A 10,254-nucleotide genomic window follows, 5' to 3' on the forward strand; every position below is an offset into this window, starting at 1 on the left:
GCTTATTATTTAATGACTGGCCTCTCAGTAGCATCTGATGTTTGATGTATTATTGTGTAATGATAATGCTGATGTAAATTTTGAAGAATGTTCTGGGTGTTTAAGGGAATCACCACTTACTGAACAATAGTAAATACTGTACCAAACTGGGTCCTTCAAAGTGGTTTTGCATATGATAAAACATTTGATTACAGCCGAATAACAGTATTGTAATGGTTTATTAGTGTCACAATATTGTCCTTTCAATGTTGGCTGATGTCCTAGAAGGTTTCGATATTCCGAATCCTCTAATAAATTACTGAAATTTCCTTAATTTGTGCTATGAGAATACTGACCTAAAACATTCTAAAACATTCTAGATATGTGTTCTGTGTCCTGAGATTCAGCCAATTTAAAAAGCACCAATAATGTATGTTAAAAATAACTTTAACTATATTAGACCCTCTGTTTAGCAGTGTTTTATTACATTGTATAGCATACTGTAATTAGACCATATAGGACTATTACCCAATACAATATTTTTTTGTCCTCAATTTGCAAATCTAAATTGGTGCATTTCCTCTTGTTCTTTTACTTACAGTCTATGATAACCTGTAAGACACAAAGGAAAGGCTTCAATCAGAGAAGAATGAGAGTGCTTTTGCTCAGTGTCCTGCTGTGTAAAAGAAGACATTTGTCAAAATCATTATAAGCATGGAAGCATCATAGAAATACAATAGTAACCCTTTTATATGCATATATTACATACATAATGTTGAATGTGGTAGCATATTGTGGAATTTTGAATAAACAGCAAGTCAGACATGATTAAAAGAGTAATTTAATAAAGAAAATAAGACATACAAAACACAGCTGTGTGAGAGCTAATACTCTGAAGCAAAGCTCTAAAGGGGTAGACTGGCTCTGCTCCTTATATCTAAACTTCACATCCCGGAAGGGATGTCCTGTCATCCTGTTTACCCGTTTCCTGCTCCTTATCATGCTAAACACTTTTGCACATACCAGGACGGACACAGTTTGCTAGTTCTTCTTTAACAGCATTAGTCGCATGACACATGCAAGATCACGAAACAGCTGATTCAGCAGTCGTTTTGTTCACACAATATACAAAGACAGAATGTGCAGACTAAATTATTCATATAGGATTACATAGAGAAAGGATTAACATGATTAAATATGAATCACATGATAATACATGATCGAATAATAATTTCCATCACAATATCTAAGTTAATTCATTCCATGGTTTATTTACAGCCTTTTCTTGCTTCTTTACTTGCTATTTTTTACTCTCTGTAGTTACTCAACACTCTTGTTCACCAGTGTAACAAACTCACCAGTGTTACAGGTTTGAATGTTTGCATTTAATTTCTGTGCATTTCAATGTCCTATGCTCATAAAGAACTCACATATTGTGCAAAATGCAAGTAGAATGTTTATGATTAAAACATTTAGTGTTCGATTTCATATCTGATTAATTGCTGGCCTTCCCAAAAAGACAACCAGCTAAATACTGTCTCACACCTTAATCTAGATCACAATTCTATAATAAATTGGCATGAAGTGCTGCTGTTTTCTTGGCACAAGGCCAAAATAGTCAAGTCAAAGTCATGTGAAATTTATTTACATAGTGCTTTTTACAACTTTGTTTTCATAAAGCAGCTTTACAAATGTTTGAGTACAAGCCCCCAGTGAGCAAGCCAAGGCCGCCAGTAGCAAGGAAAAACTCCCTAAAGCATGAGGAATAAACCTTGAGAGGAACCGAGACTCAAAGGCGGGGCCCATCCTCCTCTGGCCGACAACAGTCACCACAATAGTAACAATATAGACAATAAGGAGCGGAATAAGTAGTGAAATAGAAAAATAAATAAATACATTTAAAAAACAGCAATTAATGTCTAGTCCATCCTGCACAAGAATGTCCATGTGGTCCATCCTCACCTGATCCCACATTCTATGGGCTACATCTGCATCCCTAAACATGTTTGAAACTTAGCCTCATGTTAGTAGTATAGTACCTTATTATCTGTGATGATACAGACCTGTAGCACTGTAGCATGAGCAACCATTTTGTTGTTAAACCCATGCACAAGCATGACATTTGAGACACTGAACATAGATAGCTTCTCATTCTGATCAATATTTAATTTATTACCGACATACGCAAAGTATGGGGCTTGGGTGTCTGGGTTCCTAATAATTCAGTCTTTTTCTCAATAATACCTACTTAGCTACATTTTGCAACTTTAAAAAAGACAATTTTAGCTATGTAGCTCTGTGATGGATAGCCACCATTCAGTTTTCAGATGCACAAATCCCATTTATTGCCAAACAACCAGTCAGCATTTTGAATCTATATATCAGAGCTATATAATCATGGGACAAATTAGATTATTGTATCATAGACAAACGAGACCTCCGAGACTCAAGACTCATGTTTTTAGGCTACTAACAACCATGCAATCTTACATCATGGGCAACTGCCACTTCTAGCTGATGGTCAGATACCATTTCCCTTTTACTCAATCCAAGAGATGCCATTTTCTTATGGTTGATTCAGGTGCACCATGTCCTCCAGCTGAAAAAACAGCTTTGGAAATGTCTACATACATAGCTCTATAGTCCATCTGTGTGTTTAATAATACCTTTTATCTTTTTCAAATCTAATTAGAGGGAATCTGTGAATTTAAAAATGCATATTGAGTTATTTGTAATAAATAAAACATTGACACACTGTATGGATGTCATTGTTGAGGTCAATGAATGAGATCAGTGAAAAGGTAAATACAGTACAGCTGTACTGTAGACAGTTACATTTAAAGCTGTGCATATGTATGTCCATGTAAAAGTGTTTTGTTGTTGTTGCTATTTGTTTGGGGGTTCTTTTTCTTCTCACTCTAAGACTATAACAGTGGGTGAACGGAGGTAGGACTAAGTAGAGTGATATTAATTAAGGGCAAATCCATAATTGTTGTAGTGACACAGAACGAGGGTGAAAGCCAGCAGCATCAGATACAGAAACAAAGGCAGAGTACATAACAAACAGAAGAAGTAAAACACAAAAGCTAAACACAGAAAACTAAACAGGCTGATGGAACGAAGCATAGTACAGATGTAGTACAGCTAACAGTGAAACAGGCAAACAAGGCAGTAAGAACACAGAAGCAAAAATACTTGCGACATTGAACAATGACGAACATAAACTAGAAAACACAGGGTTTAAATACACGAAGGGTTACAATACAACAAGAAACACCTGCAGATAAACAAAAAAAGGAAACAAGGAAAGGAAACCAAAAACATAAACAAAGACCATGAGGTGAACATCACCATGGGAACCGTTTTAATATTTCTTAGCTAGTTTAAAGCTTTTGCTGCAATATTAGTTCAATTTTCACAATTTTCAATCAGGATACAATTTCTTAAATTAGACTTTATTATTATTATTTTGAAATATAAAATTGAGCTTTCTAATGAGTTCTGGTGCATTAAGAATTATACACAATTTTTATGATAAAGATGAGATTAAATAACTTTGAATCTTGGCAGTAGGCTGTGTCGCAGTTTATCCGAATGTGATGTCATCAAAAGATGCAGAACTGTCCATGGTTCTGAAGTTCTGCCCTTCTGTACTAATTACAAATTGTATTAACAGTGTAAATTGTATAAAAGTGAAATTTCAATATCAGCACCTTTGCCTTAATTGCAAATTGTGCTAAACATAATTGATGTAAACTACCAAAACACAACACATATACACAGTGTGTCTATGAACAAATGCAGCCAAATATTCCTAAGCAGATAAGCCCACAGAAGAACCACACAGGGACACTGTTCTAATACTCTAATCATTGCCAAAGGTGAGATAATCACTGTCCATGGTGCTGAATTGGCAGTTAACGTTGCTTTTGCATCTGCATGCTTGAGCATCTGCATGCTCAGTGCAAACCTTTGGACTTCAACTTTCTCTGCACATCACAGTCAGCAAGCGTTGCATAGTCACCAATGTCCTATTTATAATCAACACTTGAAAATAAAACCATAACATTCAGGATTCTCCCAATGATAGGCTGAATAATCTGAGTTTGTATTCATTATTTGGTAATAAGGAAACAAAGTCAAATCCATTCTTGACAAGACCCTCTTGCTAGCAGAGCTTGTATTAAACTATAGAGAGTGAATGAAGGGAAAATAAGCTAAATGGGTAATTGACCGCAATGCTGGTGGGGTACTTAGATAAGTTGAATAGCCAGTGGAGAGTTGACCAGTACTTGATTGCTACCAGAGAGCAAGTTATTTTGTACATTTCTTAGTTATACATATCATGCATGAATGCATCACACAGTATATTAATAATAACCTTTATTTATAATGAACTTTTACAAAAAAAGCTAAAACATCAAGTAATATTAAAAATAAAATACATTGAAAATTATGTGAAGTCAATTGATGTTAAGGATCTGTTATTGGCAGCTGTTGCTGGCCTAGTGAACATCCTTGTCCTCATAGATCTTACTGCACCATTTGATACAGTCTGTCATGACATTTTGTTGCATAGGCTAGAGACCTGGACTGGTGTCACTGACACAGCAATTGCTCGGTTTAGGCCTTATCTCACTGACAGGCAACAATTCATCACTCGGGTAGCCTCAGGTCAGATACTTCTGCTCTCACTCATGGTGTCCCCAGGGTTCAGTTCTTGCCCCCCTTCTTTTCATAATCTACTATCTTATGCTGATGATGCACAAGTTTACATCTGCACCAAGCCCTCTGATACCTCCTTGTGCCCCCTGACTCACTGATCAGTTGCCTGGTTGACATTAAAAACCGGACAGCTATGAACTTCCTCAAACTTAATAGTACTAAATCTGAAGCCCCTCTCATAGCATCTACCTTCCACACTGATGAAAATTCGTCAACCCAACCTATCTAACCCAGGTTTTATGACGTTCTCTGTGACTCAAATTAACTACCTCGGTGTTATCATGGACTCTACACTCTCTTGAGGCCCACATTAATAACATCATTATAATTGCCTTTTTTCATCTTAAAAATATTGCCAGACTGCATCCCTCACTCCTTGATTCTGTGTCTGAAACTCTAATACATTATTTTATTACATCCAGACTGGATTACTGCAACTTGCTTCTGGTTGGGCTTCCTGTTAGTCTTTTCAAGAAGCTCCAATATGTGTAGAATTCAGCAGTAAAAATTCTCATGTGCACTAGATGATGGAAACACATAACCCCCAAGTTAAAAAACCTACACTGGCTCCTGGTCCATTATCGCATACAGCAACTGCTGATGCTCATTTGCTTTCTGTTAGTCCTGCCAAATTATGCTCTAATGGTGAAAGAGCATTTAGTGTTGCATGCCCAAAGATATGGAACCCCAAAGCCATCACTATCCATCTTCACAAAGCTTTTAAAAACGTCTCTTTCCAAATGCTAGTCCTAATTTGTAAAACTTATTTTCTTCTTATTGCCTCACATCTTTTTTATTTTATCATAGTTGTTTTGTATTGCCATTTTCTTACTGTAACCTTTAAAATGTAATTGTAATCTGTAATTGTATTTGATTTTATTTCCCCACTGCATTATAATTTTATTATTTTTGTTTTTTACTCTGATATTCTCTTCTTATAACACTTAACATGTTTTCACTTGCTCTAATACTGTAAGGTGTCCTTGAGTATCCTGAAAGGCACTTACATTTTATTTATATTATTTTTTATTATTAATTAGAAGCAAACAGGTAGCTCTAAACAGACTAGTCTTGACCTCTAAAGGTGCCTTGATTGTCAAATAGCCCTCCAGTCACTAGACAACGAATTCCACAGCTGTATTAGCAGGTGGTCAATTTTTGTACCATGTATCAGTTATGACTGTTTAATATGTTTTTTTCAGAAGTGGACGCAACTGTCCTAAATATTATGCATTTATGTAAGATATAAGAAGTTTTATTCTGCAGCATGGACAGTTCTGAGACTTTGGATAACCTCACCTTTGGCAATTCCTGTTCTGAATAGTGGTAGGTTTTTTTTTTTTGTTGTTGTTTTTTTTTTTTTTTTTTTTGTGTGTGTGTGTGTGTGTGTGTGTGTTTGTGAAAGCATTTTGGTGGTTTGTTTCAGGAGCTTCACAATTATTATGTTAGATACAATTTGCAATTTCAAGTAAAAAAAAAAAAAGTTTAACTTATACTGTGCCTTTCACAGACTCAAGATCGCTTTACAATCAAAAAGACTGAGAGAATGAAAAGGCATTAATTGACAATCAACAAATTAATTAACAAATACGAATAGGAAGAGATGTTTTAAGAAATGTTGAGACAAGTGGTATGTTTTAAGTTGTGATTTGAAAGAGGAAAGTGGAGAGCAGGGATGGAGAGATTGAGGTAAAGTGTTCCGTATTTGACAAAGGCGTGAACCGGTGTCTCAGCATCTAGTTTGGAGAGCATGGGCCTAAGCCTAATGAGGTGAAAAAAGCCATTTCACTTTAAAAATGCGCATAGGCCTATTTAAAACAGTTTGCAGTTGCTACTAAAATGCTGATACTATTTAGAGTTCAGGACCATGGACCTGCGAATTTGGAAATGTCACCTTGGACAGTTTGTGATGTAGCCCAATATTAGACATGAGAGGTATGAGACATGTATGTATATAAGATGTTGACAATCAAAACTTTCATTAACACTTTAGTGAAGGGTAACATGACCAAGTGACACCTACATAAACCTTCCATGACACCTCTCTAGACGCCCCTCCCCCCACTCCCCTCCCCTTTCCTTTCCTTTCCTTATGCATTCTATTTTAACATTGTGTAATACAAACAGAGGATTGGTTTCTTGGTTTACCAGTCCTGAAGAAACTTTAAGGGTTTTTCAGCCGGATAGGCTCAGCTCATTCAATGGACTTGACATCAGCTGTTTTGTCTTCCCTCAGAGAGCACCTTATACTGATGATTCTCATACTTTGTGTGGCTCATTTGATGTGCTCATGACACCTCCTCTGGGGGAACACTGTATTCTCTCAAGCACAACAACACTTTGCCTCAAGCTCCAGATTTTCTTGACTCTTTCCACTGCATAGAAGAAAATTTTGTGGTCAGTATCATCCTCCACTCTTGGAGTCTGTACCACTGTACCTGATACCTGCGACGATGGCCGCACGGGGGAAGCGAGAGGCAGGGTTGAGACAAAGTGCTCTTTATTCTCCATTGAAAATATGTGACAAAACCACAACAAATAATAAATGAAACTCGGTCCTAACACTCTGTGTAGCGATGTACAGGGTGGAAGTGAGTAGTCCGGCATTCCACTAATGTGCAGCACTTTCTCTCGGGACCTGTGAGTTTAAATAGAGGTAGAAAACAAGGGACAGGTGAAAGTGATTAGTAGGCAGGGGACTGGGAATGAGGCAGGTATGTAATACGATCCCTAGCAGGAATGGGCATGTCCCTCCTTCTGGATGCCCGGCCAACCGTGACAATACCTGATACAGGTATAGCCAAGCTTCAGATATGATTTCACTGACATAAAGCAGAAAGTGAAGCACTGTTGCTGTTTTTTTTTTTTTTTTTTTTTTCTGACATTAGAGGTGCACACAAATGTTTTATTTCATAAGAAATAAAAACATATGCACTGAAACATTATGTACTTGTTTATTTTTATGACTTAAAAAAAGAAGCTGGGCAGATTGTACACTCCCTAATGTGGGGTCTTCTCTGGAACTTGTTTTACAGATTGTAGATGGAGAATATGACAGCCTGAAAAATCAGTCTGAAGGTTTTTTTTTGTTTGTGTGTTACACCTCTCCCACAGTGGGCAAGGGTATTCTGGTAACTCCAAAGGTCAAATATTTCACACACTCCTCAGGCAGCATTTTGCAAGTGTTTTCATTTTTACCCCTAGCACACCTTCTGTAGAGGGACATCAGGCAGGCAGGGGACACCTCCTGTAGACAGGTGGGGATCTGTCATGAGGGAGTAGTAGTCCAGTTCCTTCTCATGAAAGGAATGAGGCGATGAGCAAATCTGAAGGAGGTGAGCCTTGTCCCTCCATTGGGGCTTGCAAATCCACCTGCACAGGCAAATCTCAGTCCATTGGCTGATCCAATCTATCTGCAAACCAATGAGCTGCATGCTGTTTGTTTTTGCTTTCCTCAATAATTTCTGGCATGTCAGCTCACAGCCAGGTATCAAATGACCTGGCAGTGAGTTGACATCTTTTTTTAGGGTCAGTTAATCTGTGACATGCACTTTACATAAAGCAGAGGCAGGACACAGATGCGAGTCATATTGGTTTATTCAATGAATGAAAGGTAAACATACAGGAAAACAAGGCATAGAACAGACTGAGTCCAGTGGTTCTGGACCAATCTTCTGTGGCCAGTTCAGGGCCCCTCCAGAGCTGTTTGGTGGCCCTTGGTGGCCCTTCCTGAGGCGCCCCATCTCATCCGCACTGTTCCTGGACTTTTGTAATCATGATTGTTTAATTTTTGCATGCATACAACCGAACATCAATTTTGTCTTCACATTGTTTTTCTGCATTTTTAAAAAATATATACTAATTTTTATATATTGTTAAAAGTGTATGTTAATTTAAGAATAGAATTAAATTAACAATCAATTAAGTCAACATCAAGTTAATTTACACGTGAAACTGAAGTGTTTAGATAGTACTTATTTATTTGATGAACAATAAACTTTAATCAAAATGACAAGTGCAACTTTTGTAAGAATGTGTCTAATTACCACAAACACACTCATTCACTTCATTAAAGAACAAAGCAGTTTAAATAATTGCCCATTCACTTTGTGAATTACAACGGCAAATAAATCAGTGAGTAGTGGTAGCTCAGTTTAAGTACTTGACTTATAACGGGATGGTTGCTGGTTCAAGCCCCACCACTGCCAAAATGCCACTCTTGGGGCCCCTGAGCAAGGCCCTTAATTGCTTGAGCTGTACTCAGTCATAATTGTAAGTCACTTTGGACAAAAGTGTCAGGTAAATGTAAATCAGGGCTCATTCACTTTGTGAAGTATAATATAGTATTAAACAGTGCTCATTTATTTTTGAAAGTACAAATGATTATGGAACAGTGCTCATTCACAACACACAGAACAAATCATGAAAATAGGAATAAATATAAAACTATATACAACTATTTACAATGGGGTGAGTGGGGTGGTCAACAGATCACTGACCCTGTCCAACATCTCCTCTCTTCATCTCCTCCATCCACTGCTCCACTGTCTTCCCTGCTGTTGCTGCTGCGCAGAAGTGCACCCCACGAAACCTGCTGTGTCCAAACTCTTTAGTCTTGGGTTGGCCACACAATTTGCAGGCATAGCGTTCATGCTTGCACCGCTTCGTGGGGACGGCCTGTCCATGGGCAGCGGCAGAGGCCTCAGCCTCTGCCTTTTTCTTTCACTGCCATGCTGTGGTCTGGGGCCCAGCCAGCACAGGAGTGGCATTGGTGGCACAAGCCACGTCGCCTTCTAGACCAGAGCATGTCAGGGTCTCACCAGGAAGAATAGGAGGCTGGCCTTGGACACGCTGAAAAGCCTGCCCAGACACATCCTGCTGGATGTTAAAGTCAAAAGCAGGGTGCCCGTCAGTCGGACGCTCCAGGAGCTTACTCAGTGCAGGAGGGAGGGGTTCTGGGGCCACCATCGGAGTGTTGGACTGGCCAACGCTCAGGCACAGAACATCCTGTTCCTGCTTTTTCTTCCTGGCATTGGTTCTGTAACACAAAATGCAGCACAGCCTCTTAGGACTCAGCCTGTATAGTCCACAGTGCAAATAAGATCAATCTAAGACCTGGAAAATTCACCACTGGGTCAGTGTCCGCTGATTCAACTAAAAAAATTGAATACAGGTCCAGGCCATGAGGCTGGGGCTGCCGAGGACTACGTCCCTGATGACACCATAGTCCCTCATGATGGCAGCCCACCTGTTTACCCTGATGCCAGTGATGGTCCGACCGGCCAGGTGAAGCCAACAAGGCGGCTGACGCTGGGACACAAGGAAGGCCCACTGCCTTGTCCAGGGAAGCAGCTGTGAAGATACAAAAGGAGAGACAAACAGACGGACAGAATCAATTAGTCACACAGTTAGAAGTCAAACTTAAGGAAACTTATTACATTACTGTGAGTGTGCTTACCGCTTCAGACTCTCTGTTCAAGCTACAACAGAGGTCTTAGATTGGCTGCTTTTTAAACCATTCCTTGACAAGTCTCTGTGAAGCGGTGGGTA

The sequence above is a fragment of the Electrophorus electricus genome, chromosome 7 (assembly GCF_013358815.1).
Source record: "Electrophorus electricus isolate fEleEle1 chromosome 7, fEleEle1.pri, whole genome shotgun sequence".
Classification (NCBI taxonomy): domain Eukaryota; kingdom Metazoa; phylum Chordata; class Actinopteri; order Gymnotiformes; family Gymnotidae; genus Electrophorus; species Electrophorus electricus.